The sequence below is a fragment of the Podarcis filfolensis genome (assembly GCF_964270895.1).
Source record: "Podarcis filfolensis genome assembly, chromosome: 10".
Lineage (NCBI taxonomy): Eukaryota > Metazoa > Chordata > Lepidosauria > Squamata > Lacertidae > Podarcis > Podarcis filfolensis.
The window spans coordinates 55,057,788-55,070,732 of record NC_139612.1 but is presented as its reverse complement, the minus strand read 5'-3'; the positions used below and the strand labels follow the sequence as shown (position 1 = coordinate 55,070,732).

The window sequence follows — 12,945 nt, the reverse complement described above, 5'->3', positions numbered from 1 at the left end:
GCACCAGAACCAGGGATGACCCCCAAACCAGCTAGGGAGACAGCTTGCTTTAGTTTTCAGTGAGAGGTAAACGTGGCTGTTGTCAAACCAGTATCTGTTCGGGGCTGCCCTGAGTCTCCCAACAGTTTACTGTAGCAACTTCATGGTGATTTCCGGCACCTATTTTTCTGGAAAAAAAGCACTGCTTGGGTCTCAAATCTGGGAGGAGGAGCTTCCATTGAAGGAGGGATGCAGGATGAGGCCCCATGGCACTCTAGAAGCTGCTGGACCCCAACTCCCAGCACCCCCACCTTCTGGCTTCAAACTTGTGCTGTGAATCTTGACTGCCCCCCTAAATCTAAATGAGTCCTCCCCACTACTCTGAAATCAGAGGAAGAAAGAAGGAAGGAATTTAGAAGGAATAGTGTGATTTAACAGTTTAAGGAATCTGCATTTTGTGGAGGTTCCTTCCCTCCCCACTTTGAATGTAATTAGAACAAATCAACAAGCGATTCCTTTGTGTAGTCTAGTCTAGACCTTTAGCTGCTTTTGCATGATGTTTGCCTGCAGATCTCCCCTGTCACTGCAAGGTCACTTCGCCTTGGTCCACGTGAGACTATCTTCCGGCAGCAGACTTGTTCTTTGCCATCTGCGGCACTTGGTCCCAGTTTATTCATGTGGGGCGCAGCCAGTTCTCATCATTGAAATGCACATTAAGAAGTTGACTCCGAGCCTCTTTGGGAGACATTCTGCCTCTCTAAACAAAAGGCCCTGTGATAAGGGACAAAACTGAGTTTCCGGTTGTGAATGACCTTCTTTTTTGGCTGCTGTCGTTTCTGAAGCAGCTATCAGAGTCTGCTAGCCAGCCCTGGCCAATTGCAAATCACTTCAGATAGCCAGCCCCCAAACCTTCAAATTACATCTCTCCAAAGTAGCCCTAATCTCCACAAATTGCTTTCAACGATGGCAAGTGCAAAGCTAGGCTTCTCTTCTTGATGCTTGCTCTAACAGCTGTGACAAAGGAGTGTGGGTTGACGCAGAAATATTGGGAAAGAGCATTCAACTTTTAGGGGACACTTTTGAGGACTAGTTCAGTGTCGTGGAATCATAGAGTTGTAGAGTTGTAAGGGACCCTCTGTAATGCAAGAATCTCAGCTAAAGCATCCATAACAGGTGTCCATCCAAGCTCTGCTTAGAAACCTCTAATGAAAGAAGTTCCATCACCTTCCAAGGGAGACTGTTCCATTGTCAAACAGCTCTTACTGTCAGAGGGATTGTCTACATGTTTCCAGAGAAGGTGCCATCTTAGTCTTGGGCAGCAAAAGGAACTAAGAACCAACCATTTGATCATGTATTATGGATAAGCTTTGGTGGGCTTGAGCCCCAAACCTCGGATGCATGAAGTGTTATAGCAATCCATGTGGTCGGGTGATGGGGGCTGTCAAAAGTAAAATGCAGAAAATTGCAGGCATGGAGGACTACATGCAAAGCACAAAACAGTTTTTGAGGAAACGTTACATGTCGGCATTGGTAAGCCTATTGACACAGATAAGGTGCTAAAAATCCTTTGTTAGGTTCACTCCAGAAGTCATAGCTTCAAAACTCTTGATGTATTGTAATTCGGCACTTTCATGGTACAGTCTCCCTTTGAAGTATCTTGGCTCCAGGGTGTCCTGGAAGGCTGAACTGTTCTGCCACTGTCTAAGAATGTGAATTGTGAGCCAAGAAGTTCAAACCCAGGCTTTACTTATTCATTTTGTATACCCTGCCTTTCAACTGAAACGATTCTCAGTGTGGCTTACAATACAGCAGGTTGTAATAATGGGATGAGGGGAAGGAATTCTCCCTCTCTCTCTCTCTCTCTCTCTCTCTCTCTCTCTCTCTCACACACACACACACACACAGAGAGAGAGAGAGAGAGAGAGAGAGAGAGAGAGCGCGCTTGCAGCCTTTAGTCCTTTGATGGATGGGGTCAAAACATAAGAGGAGTCAGCAGTCTCTTCTGATGTTCATAACATGCTTCCCTTTAGTTCCGCAGTCCCAGGGCAACTAGCTGTCGGATCAGAGAAACACAGGAAGCTGCTTTATACCAAGGCAGGTCACTGGCCTGTTTAGCTCAGTATTGTCTACACTGACTGGCAGCATCTCTCAAAGTTCTCAGACAGAGTTCTCTCCCAGCCTCACCTGGAGATGTTGGGGATAGATCCTGGGGTTTTCTGCATGCAAAGCTGGTGCTCCACCACTGAGCTGCGGCTCTTCCCTGAAAACATGTGTCCAATTCTAGCCTAGTGTTGCACACTCTGACTGGAAGCAGCTCTCTGGCCTTTCCCATCTTCCTGATCTTTTTCTTTGGAGATGCCAGGAATGAAACCTGGGACTCCCAGCAAGTGAAGCAGGTGCTCTACCACTCACTGACTTATGGCCCTTCTTCCTAGGAAGTGATTTCTGTTCTCCAGCCAATCGTTTATGATTTGCACCCTCAGACCGCACTCAGAGGCAGCTTTGCAACAGAAAGAAATACGAGTACATATAAAAAAAGCAAGTGTATAAAAATGTCACAATGATAAAAATGGAGGGCAGCTGTCTAAAACACAAGCTAGTAGCATCACCATGAGCACAGATCACCTGTCCTAAGACTTTTGCCAGACGTCACTTCACCTTATGGTAACTGTACTGGCAATCTGTTTCTAACATTGCATGTACACTTAAAGCCATATCATACTACAGTGGTACCTTGGGTTACATACGCTTCAGGCTACATACGCTTCAGGTTACAGACTCTGCTAACCCAGAAATAGTGCTTCAGGTTAAGAACTTTGCTTCAGGATGAGAACAGAAATCGTGCTCTGGCGGTGCGGTGGCGGCGGGAGGCCCCATTAGCTAAAGTGGTGCGTCAGGTTAAGAACAGTTTCAGGTTAAGAACGGACCTCCGGAACGAATTAAGCACTTAACTCGAGGTACCACTGTACTTTAAACAGTCATGGCTTCTCCCAAAGAACCCTGGGAAGTGTGATTTTTTAAGGGTGCCAAGAGTGGAAAGGAGACTTCTGTTCTCCTCACAGAGCTACAATTCCCAGAGTGGTTTAACAGTCCATCCCTCTTCCCTGGGAACTGTAGCTCTCTGTGAGGGAAACAGGAGTTTCCTAACAACTCTCAGCATCCTTAACTTCAGGATTCTTTGGGGGAAGAAGCCACAGGTGTCTAAAGTGGTATGGCATGGCTTTAAATCTGTACAATGCATACAGGGCCTCTTCAAGCCACTTTCTGATGTGCCAAGGAAGCTGTATCATTCCTGTTACAAGGGACGTGGGTGGCACTGTGCTCTAAACCACTGAGCCTCTTGGGCTTGCTAGTCAGAAGGTCGGTGGTTCAAATCCCTGCTACGGGGTGTTCTCCTGTTGCTCTGGTCCAGCTCTTTCCAACCTAGCAGTTCAAAAGCATGCCAGTGCAAGTAGATAAATAGGTACCACTGTGGCGGGAAGGTAAACAGCGTTTCCATGCGCTCTGGCTTCCATCACGGTGTTCCGTTGCACCAGAAGCGGTTTAGTCATGCTGGCCACATGACCCAGGAAGCTGTCTGTGGACAAACGCTGGCTCCCTTGGCCTGAAGCGAAATTAGCACCGCAACCCCATAGTCACATTTGACTGGACTTCACCGTCCAGGGGTCCTTTACCTTTTTTACCTATCATCCCTGTTGCAGCTCTGGTCTCTGCAGTTAAAAACAAAACAAAAAAAAGCAGTGAAACTTGCTTCCCATTTACTTGTACAAAGTTGCAAGCAAAATTCACCAGACCATATCCTGCAAAAGGAAACAAAACAATCTCCCTTTCTGCCTTCAGGGTGAGCACAGAGAACTCAAGAACCTTTTAGTATTCAGTATCAGCAGGATACTTCCTTTGTCTGGAAGAGCAATATTTCCAGCAGGGATACTCCTCTTGATGGATTACCCAATCTTGTTGTCCAAACCATCCATATATATATATATATATATATATATATATATATATATATATATCGTTGTTCCTCCTCTCCTATGTAATTTAGAGGTGTCCCTGACACCCCCAGATACAGGGCAAAAGTGGCTGATGAAGCAATCAGGTTGCTGCAGAGAGGGGGTGAGCAGGTGGAATTTTAAGTTACAGGATAAGGCAGCAGCAAGCTTGTGTTGTTGTTGTTGTTGTCGTCCCCCGTCGTAGGGATGGTGATGTCAAACCAGTGCAGCATAGCCAAAATTACCACTCAGGAGAGGGGATCACTTCTCTGCTGAAAAGGAAGTTGGGGTTGGAATTGGGGTTGGGGGAGCACTGTTCGCCTGCTCTGATCATCTGCAAATCCTCCTGTTAGGGAAGAGAGAGGTCAGGCAATGACAGGTTTCTGCTGGTCATCAGATTGCAGAGCATGCAAAATGAGCCAAGCATGAAACAGCCTGTTGTAGGAAGCTGGGACGCATTGGGAAGTGACCTCTCTTCTTGGAGTGATGATTCGTACAACCCTCCCGGGTCTACTTTCTATGAGTTTCCTCTCTGCTTAGGTGTGCGTCTCTGTCACCCGCAGAGAAGTGACAAGAAAGTTGTGTGCGCATAACATGGACTGTGATGAAACCTGTCCCTCAGCATCTTGAAAGTGTTCCTCTGCCCGTGAAAGAGGCTTGTTTTTCCCGCCTCATTCTCAGGATGCTTTAAACGAGAACGGGGAAACTTTTTCGACCTTCCCTCTTCTGGGAGCCACATTCCGGTGGTGGGCGGGGCCAGGGAGGAAGTGGGTGGAGCAATGGAAGTGATTTACAGGATGGCACTCTGGTCTAAACCACAGAGCCTAGGGCTAGCCAATCAGAAGGTCGGTGGTTCGAATCCCCGCGGGGGGGGAGCTCCTGTTGCTCGGTCCCTGCTCCTGCCAACCTAGCAGTTTGAAAGCATGTCAAAGTGCAAGTAGATAAATAGGTACTGCTCTGGCGGGAAGGTAAACGGCGTTTCTGTGCACTGCTCTGATTCACCAGAAGCGGCTTAGTCATGCTGGCCACATGACCTGGAAGCTGTCTGCAGACAAATGCTGGCTCCCTTGGCCTATAGAGCGAGATGACTGTGCAACCCCAGAGTCGTCCACGACTGGACCTAACGGTCAGGGGTCCCTTTACCTTTACCTTTCAAATACACAAAAGTCAGAAAAGTATTCTATACAGATACATACCTCTCTCTGTCCAGGCAAGCCAGAGGTACTGTTATGTACTGAGTTGAATAGGATCCAAACTGCAGCAGTCTGATTGGTCCTAGAACAATAGGATCCAAATTGCAGCAGTCTGATTGGTCCTAGAGCAATGCAGCAGTATGATTGGTTGGCAGGAACCACCCAATCATGCTCCAGATATAAGTGAATCCACAACCTGATTGGCTTACAGTAGAATTCCAGAATGAGCCAATCATGTGCAGCCCATTGTGTAAATAATGTATATAAAGCAGATACTTTGAGGGGACTTTCTTTCATTCCTCCTCACCACTATGAGCTGAATAAAGAGCATGAAATCACTTGCGACTCTTGAGTATATTTCAGGTACTATCAAAGTTTCCTGCCAGCCAGGGAAACACACTGGAAGAGGATGTATAACAGGGGCAGTTAGGGTGATGGCTGTGGCCTGTGGATGTCCTTGTTTGCCAGGATTGGACTCTCACCCTCCCTTCCAATCTGAATGAAGGAGAGACACAAAGAGCTTTCCTTAGTAAGTGATTGAGCTGGTGGCTAATTTAGGCTCCTTCCCCACCATCACCAATGACTGGGGTGGCTCTTGGGGAGAGGAATGCTGACACCATTTCTTGGTCCTCTGTTTCTGCTCTTGATCATTGTATTTATAGCCCACTTGAAATATACTCAGAGTCGAGTGTAAATTTCATGCTCTTTATTCAGCTCGTAGTAGCAATGAATGAAACTTTCCCCAAATCGTCTAGCTATATATACATTATTTACTGTAGGCCAATCAGGTTGCGGATTCACTTCCTCCAGGAGCCTGATTGGCTGCTCCTGCAAGCCAATGAGGTCACTGATTCACTTCCACCTGGAGCTGGATTGGGTGGCTTCTGCAGACCAATCAGACTGCTGCATTCTGGATCCTATTGTTCTAGGATTCAGCTCAGTACACAACACCACCTATTCTCCAAGGAGCTCAGGGTGGGGCACATGGTTCTCCACCTCTCTGTTCGATCCTGGCAAGAGCCCTGTGAGGCTGTGACTGGCCCATGGTCTCCCAGTGAACTTCATGGGGATTTGAGTGAGGATTTGAACCCTGGTCTCTCTGGTTCTAGTCTGGTGCTCTAACCACTATACCACAATGTGTGGCCTAAATCTTGAAGCTAGCAAAGAAGAAGTGCTTGCCAAGTTTCTTACCAAATTATTGGGCTGCTGTGCCCAATACCTGCTGTGCAGGTGGAGATTGGCTGGGAGGGTGGGATGAGAAGCAGGCCTGAGGTGGAACGAATGGTATGTGGGCCAGTGTTGCTTGCTTCCCTGCTGAGAACACCAAGTCCCCCTTCCAACACAGGGGAATAGACCAAGGCAGAAAGTCAGATGAAAGAATGCCAAGGGAGCTGGACCTTCATCTATTTCCTTCTCCAACATTCATCCCCTTCCGTCTCATTAAACAACCTCTCTCATTAAGCCTTAATTTTATTTACAAACTGTGATCTCCAAAGCAGCATCCCATTAGCATTTATTTTATCATTAAGCAGCTATTTACTCACACATGCATCGATTCCTGGCATGAGGTATCTGCTTTCCCTGTTGTTTGTGAACTACTCTGGTGTCAGGGGGGGGGGGAGTAAAATTTTCCAGCTAGAAAAACATTCCTGGAAAAGCTACAGCTAAAGCTATGGAAAAATCAGAACTGGAGCCTTGGAAACCAAGGTTCTGTGCACAACAACAACAACCTTTTATTGCATTTGTTTAGTTATGCTTACGCTACAGCTTGGATCCTAACAAACTCTATGTGAATCGGAGGGCCACTTTCCATTCATGAGGAGAAGTGGGATCCAGGGGGTGGTCTTGCTGGAGTGCAAGAGTGGGGTGGATTCCCCCCGCCTGCAGCCCCCTATGCTGCTCTGGAGGGTCCTCCAACTCTCCAGAGAAGATTTTTTTTTAAATTAAAGATTTTCTTGATTTACAAAAGTGTGTGCAATCTCTCTCTCTCATATTATTATTATTTTTTCCATGTAACATTTTTACAAATCAGTTTCATTTGTTGAGACATTAGGAAGAAAAGGGGGAAAGAGGTGGGTGGGGGAGGTGGGGGGTTGGGTGGCGATGTTTCTATTTTACTTAATATATGTAAGGTTTGGTGCCAGCACCGCTTGTGCAGGTTCTCTGCTGTTCACTTGTGTTCCTTTGGTGGTGAGAGAGGTTGGGGTTGGCCTAGGATGTGGTTGTTCATTTGTGGTTGGCTGCGGTGGTCTTTGTTTTTGTGTGTGAGTGGGGTGGGTGGGTGTTTTGGATCAGGTTAGCCATATTGATTTGTATGCTGTTGGTGGATTTTTGTTGTTGTCTTGTTGGGCTGTGTGTGTGATAAAGGAGAGCCATACAGGGGGTGAAGGTGTCTTCTTCTATTTGTCCCCGTGTCAGTTTCAGTTTCCTGGTTAATTTTTCTAGTAGGTCTGTTTCCCATACTATTTGGTACCATTGGTCCATGCTTACTCCTGACAGGTCTCTCCAGTGTCTGGCTATGATACTTCTGGCTGCTGAAAGTAGGTGGGTTATGAGTTCTTTGTGGTGCAAGTGGGACAGATAATATTTTTTTTGAGGTGGGGGGGAAAGGTAGTAAGGGAGAGGAAACTAGTAAAAAACAAAACAAAACCCAAATGCTTTCGTACCCCATCCACTTATGGATGCATCCCATGAGTGGAACCCCTCTGACACGACACTTCCACTAGTGGAACCACAGGATGATGGGTAACTTTAAGAATAGACATTGACGTGTCTCTGCAGAGAATGATTTAGGTTGCAATCCTAACCCTACTAACCTGGGAACAATCTCCTTGGTATTGTATCAAACATTTCATGTATCCACCTGCTCAGTGAGACTTTCCTTTTCTATCCTCTCTCTGCACGCCTGCCCTCCAATCTGCTCCGTAGGAGATGTATAAGGTGTGTGTCTGGCTCAGTGGACGACCATCCCATCTTGCCACCTGAGGCCAAAGGGGAAGATGCCACCCCCTGCCTGCTGACTGGTCCCAGGGCTGTCTTTAGCATATGTGGCGCTGGGGTGCAAAGATCTGCACAGTGCCCCCCCATTTTTGGGGGGGAGTCAAAGTTTTTGAGCTTTTTTAGGGGGGGCAGCTCAAAGTTGTTGGGCTTTTAAGGAGGGGAGCAGCGAACATGAAAAAATAAAAAGCAGCAATCATGTGAAAATGAAAGACACCACTGGGGGCGCCGCTCGATACGTTGATTCTGCAGCTTTTCCACAAAAGAGAACGGAAACGACCCACCAACTGCAATCACCTGGAAATCGCGGTTAAGAGCTTAGCGGTGTGCGCCCCCCAGAATTCAGCACCTGGGTGCACCACACTCCTTGTACCCCCGGGTAAAGACGGCCCTGACTGGTCCACCACTTCTGCCACCGCAGTGCCCCCTCTCACTGAAATTCAGTGAGAGAGGAGTGCTTCACAAGGCCTTGTCTCTTGTCTTCTCCACCCCAGGGGAGGGCGCTATCACCATGAGACATCTGAAAAACACCACCCGATTCTGTCAATTTCAGTTTCTCTTAGTTTCTCCTTTTTCGAAACTTTAGTTGTTTGTGACACTTCCACAACAGCTTGCAGCTTTTAAAAAGTCTTCACAAAAATTCACCAGCATTTTCGTGTGCCTTCCTCCTACCATACGTATCTTTTGCAAGCAATTTCTACCAACGTACAGTTTTGCAAGCATTTTTTTTTTCATTTTTAAAGCATTTTTGCATGTTTTTGTCATAATATATGTGTTTATGCATGCGTCTCCTGATATACTCATTTTTGCACACATGTTTTGTTTGGAAAACTGTGTCACAAAATTTGGAAAGGTGTGGATTTTAAAGGCTAGCTCTGTCTCAGTTCGTGTCTGGTTTCAGAAAATGCAAATTAGGCAGGTTCGCCTGAAAATGGGAACTGAACTATATTTATGCCCCATTCTTTTTTTAAAAAAAACGAGATGAACTTGAAAGACCAAATCGTTCTGTCTGTCTGTCATCACTCTGTGTCTGCTAAATGCTGTTGCTGCTACCACACTTTCAACAGTGTTCCAAGATGACATTTCCTGCAGCAAGATGATGTGTTGAAAGATGCCACTAAAATCTCGTGCGATGCGAGGCAGGCATTAAAAAATGATCAGACGAAAACAGGCAGCTCAAAGCTGCAGCCAAAGCTTTCCAAAGCCCCACATTCCAGAACTTGATTTTTTTTAAAAAAATAAAAATAAAAATGTTTACATTAGTATTTAACTGGTACATTTCAAAACCTCAAGTGTGAGAGAAATTAATGTGTTAAAGCCGAATGAAAAATATTGTTCACTTAAATGATAATATGAAACTGTGGGGTTTTTCTTTCTTTTTTAATTAAAGTTCTCGAGCATAAGCTCATTTGTCTGTCCGTCTCTCTCGAGTAGCAGCACAAACAGCCTCTCAAGTGCAGTTGTCACATTATAGCAAACTAGTTAAAGTCCTTTGGTGCAGAACCTGCCTGGCAGTGTAAACCGAAGTTCATTAGCAAGGGCACTGTAGTGGAGAGGACTGGGGCCCCTCAGCTTTCCATTTCCATATATACTTTTTCCGTTGAGTGCAATATATGAATAGAAGAGTTAAATGGATAACTTTTCAGCGTGACAGAACCTGCAAATCTCTTTCTTTCTTTCTTTCTTTCTTTCTTTCTTTCTTTCTTTCTTTCTTTCCTTTTTACAGCAGCTTAATTGTTATCAATTCAACATCGCTAGAGCTTTATGATTTCCCCCTCTCCAGCCTGGCCCCTCCTGTAAACACACAGAATATTAGCACTGTATGGATGGATCATTGGGCCATACTGCAATCATTTTGCTATAATGAACTGCAGCACTTATATTAAAGGCTGATCTGGGTCTGTGAGCTGAGACGGAGCAGAAGATGGCAAAAACCCTTTGGTGGAAAGGCTTATTGCAATCAGAATTTAAAGCTGATCTCGGGAGAGAGAGAGAGAGAGAGAGAGAGAGAGAGAGAGAGAGAGAGAGAGAGGAGCTAGTGGGTACTACAGTTGTTGTTGTTGTTGTTGTTTAGTCCTTTAGTTGTGTCCGACTCTTCGTGACCCCCTGGACCAGAGCACGCCAGGCACTCCTGTCTTCCACTGCCTCCCGCAGTTTGGTCAAACTCATGCTGGTAGCTTCGAGAACACTGTCCAACCATCTCGTCCTCTGTTGTCCCCTTCTCCTTGTGCCCTCAGTCTTTCCCAACATCAGGACCTTTTCCAGGGAGTCTTCTCTTCTCATGAGGTGGCCAAAGTATTGGAGCCTCAGCTTCACGATCTGTCCTTCCAGTGAGCACTCAGGGCTGATTTCCTTTGTTGTCTTTGTCCATGGAGTTTTCTTGGCAGGGATACTGGAGTGGCTTGCTGGTTCTTGCTCCAGGTGGATCACATTTAATCAAAACTCTCCACTATGTCCTGTCCATCTTGGGTGGCCCTGCACGGCATAGCTCATAGCTTCTCTAAGTTATTCAAGCCCCTTCGCCATGGCAAGGAAGTGATCCATGAAGGGGTACTATAGGAATACAGTGGTGCCCTGCAAGACGAATGCCTCGCAAGACGAAAAACCCGCTAGACGAAAGGGTTTTCCGTTTTTCGATGCGCTTCGCAAGACGAATTTCCCTATGGGCTTGCTTCGCAAGACGAAAACGTCTTGCGAGTCTTGCGATTTTTTTCGCTTTCCCCCCTTTTTCTAAGCCGCTAAGCCGCTAATAGCCTTTTAGCCGCTAAGCCGCTAAGCCTTTAATAGCCGCTAAACCGCTAATAGCGCTAATCCGCTAAGCCGCTAATAGGGTTGCTTCGCAAGACGAAAAAACCGCTAGACGAAGAGACTTGCGGAACGGATTATTTTCGTCTTGCGAGGCACCACTATATAGGAACATACTGAGTCGGGCTAGTGGTCCACCTAATTCAATATTGTCTACATCAGGGATGGAGAACCTGTGGTTCCCCAGAGATTGTTGTGCTCTAACGTGCTGACTGTGATCCATCCATTGGTAACCTCTAGACTTGACCACCGCAATGTGCTTCATGTGGGGCTGCCCTTGAACTTGATCTGGAAGCTGAAGTGGTGTCGGTGGGAGATTCCGGCGGCATGGTTGATCTCCTGAGGCCACCTATCAGCAGCAGGAGACCCCTCTCTTTGAATGTGGCTGCCAGTGGCTACTACCAAGCTGGATACAAGGTTTTTACTACTGGTATCATAAAGCCCTGTATGGTTCTGGGCCAGAGTTTCTGAGAAGTCACCTCTCCCTCTACATCCCACCTCTGTGGATGAAGATTTGTCGATTAGTCACACACCCCTGTGCTGTGAACTGAGCCTGTGTCTTCAGCAATGTGGCACCAGTTCTCTGGAATTGTGTCTGCACAGAAGTGAAGCGAGTCTCAGCTTAGTTCTGTTTTTGACATACTTTCCCTCCCTCCCAAGCCTTTCCAAATCAGTCTGTTTTATTTCAATTCTTGTTGGTTTCTATACTATTTCAACATCTGCATTGTGTCATATATTCTGTTTCCGTACCCTACTTTTTAGGCCGATTCATTGTTTAGCTGTTCCACATTCTGTCATTTTATATGCATGTTTTCACCAATGATTATCAGCTGCTTTGTGGAGGAATGCGAGAACGACAGAGCCCTGCTGGATCCAGCCAATGGTGCTTCTTCCTGCAGCACATAATCAAACTATAGAACTCAGGAGGTGGCCTCCAACTTGGATGGCTTTAAAAGAGAATTAGACAAATTCATGGAGGAGAGAGCTTTCCATGGCTCCTATCCACGGGGGCTATGCTCTGCCTGCAAGGCAGAAAAGCTTCTGAATACCAGCTGGTTGGAAACACAGGATAAGAGAGTGCTCAGATACTGCTTGCGGATTTCCCTCAGGCCACTGGTTGGCCACTGTGAGAATAGGATGCTAAATGAGATGGGCCATTGGCCTGATGCAGCAGAATCTTCCTATTTTGGCTGACTGCTGCATTAACTCAGGGGCAACCTGAAGAAGAAGAGTTTGGATTTGATATCCCGCTTTATCACTACCTTAAGGAGTCTCAAAGTGGCTAACAATCTCCTTTCCCTTCCTCCCCCACAACAAACACTCTGTGAGGTGAGTGAGGCTGAGAGACTTCAGAGAAGTGTGACTAGCCCAAGGTCACCCAGCAGCTGCATGTGGAGGAGCAGGGAAGCGAACCCAGTTCACCAGATTACGAGTCTACCACTCTTAACCACTACACCACACTGGCTCTTTGTGGTAGGTGGGACCAGAGCCCAAAGTAGGCACTGCTACTCTATTTTCTCTGTTTCTGATATCCCTTTCTCTCTTTTCCTCCCCACCCAATTGGCTGCAAGGGGAGGGACAGTTGGCTCAAACTGATCGACTTCCTTCCTGCAGGGCCTGTAAGACAGAGCTATTCTGCCTGGACTTCAATTTGAATTAGCTTGATCCTCTATTCCCTTTTCCCTTCTATGAAGAAATCCTTTCTGGAACCCCACATTTAAATTCTTCCCTGGTCTCCTTGCTGGCCCTCGTAGGACCAACTTGGCCAGTTTAGCCCTTGTGATCATTTCATGTCTACTGACTGGGTCCCCCCTCCCCTGAAATAATCCCTGAATTTTAGAATTTTATTGATATTGATGCTGCATTTTATGTTGTATTTTATGCTGTTTTTAAGTCGCATTTTAATCAATGTTTTATATTTGCTGTTAGCCACCATGAGCCCAGTTTTTAAACTGAGAAGGGCGGGGTATAAATAAAAA

General features: G+C 46.3%; 1 long non-coding RNA gene across 1 annotated transcript in view; it reads left to right on the top strand.

Annotated features, from left to right (window-relative positions):
- The window catches only part of LOC310742845, a 164,190-nt gene extending 153,183 nt beyond the window's left edge, over positions 1–11,007 (top strand). Inside the window, exon 2 of the long non-coding RNA XR_014538727.1 lies at positions 10,729–11,007. This is a non-coding gene — a long non-coding RNA (uncharacterized lncRNA). The remainder of the gene's footprint in view (positions 1–10,728) is intronic.
- The last annotated feature ends 1,938 nt before the right edge of the window (positions 11,008–12,945 follow it).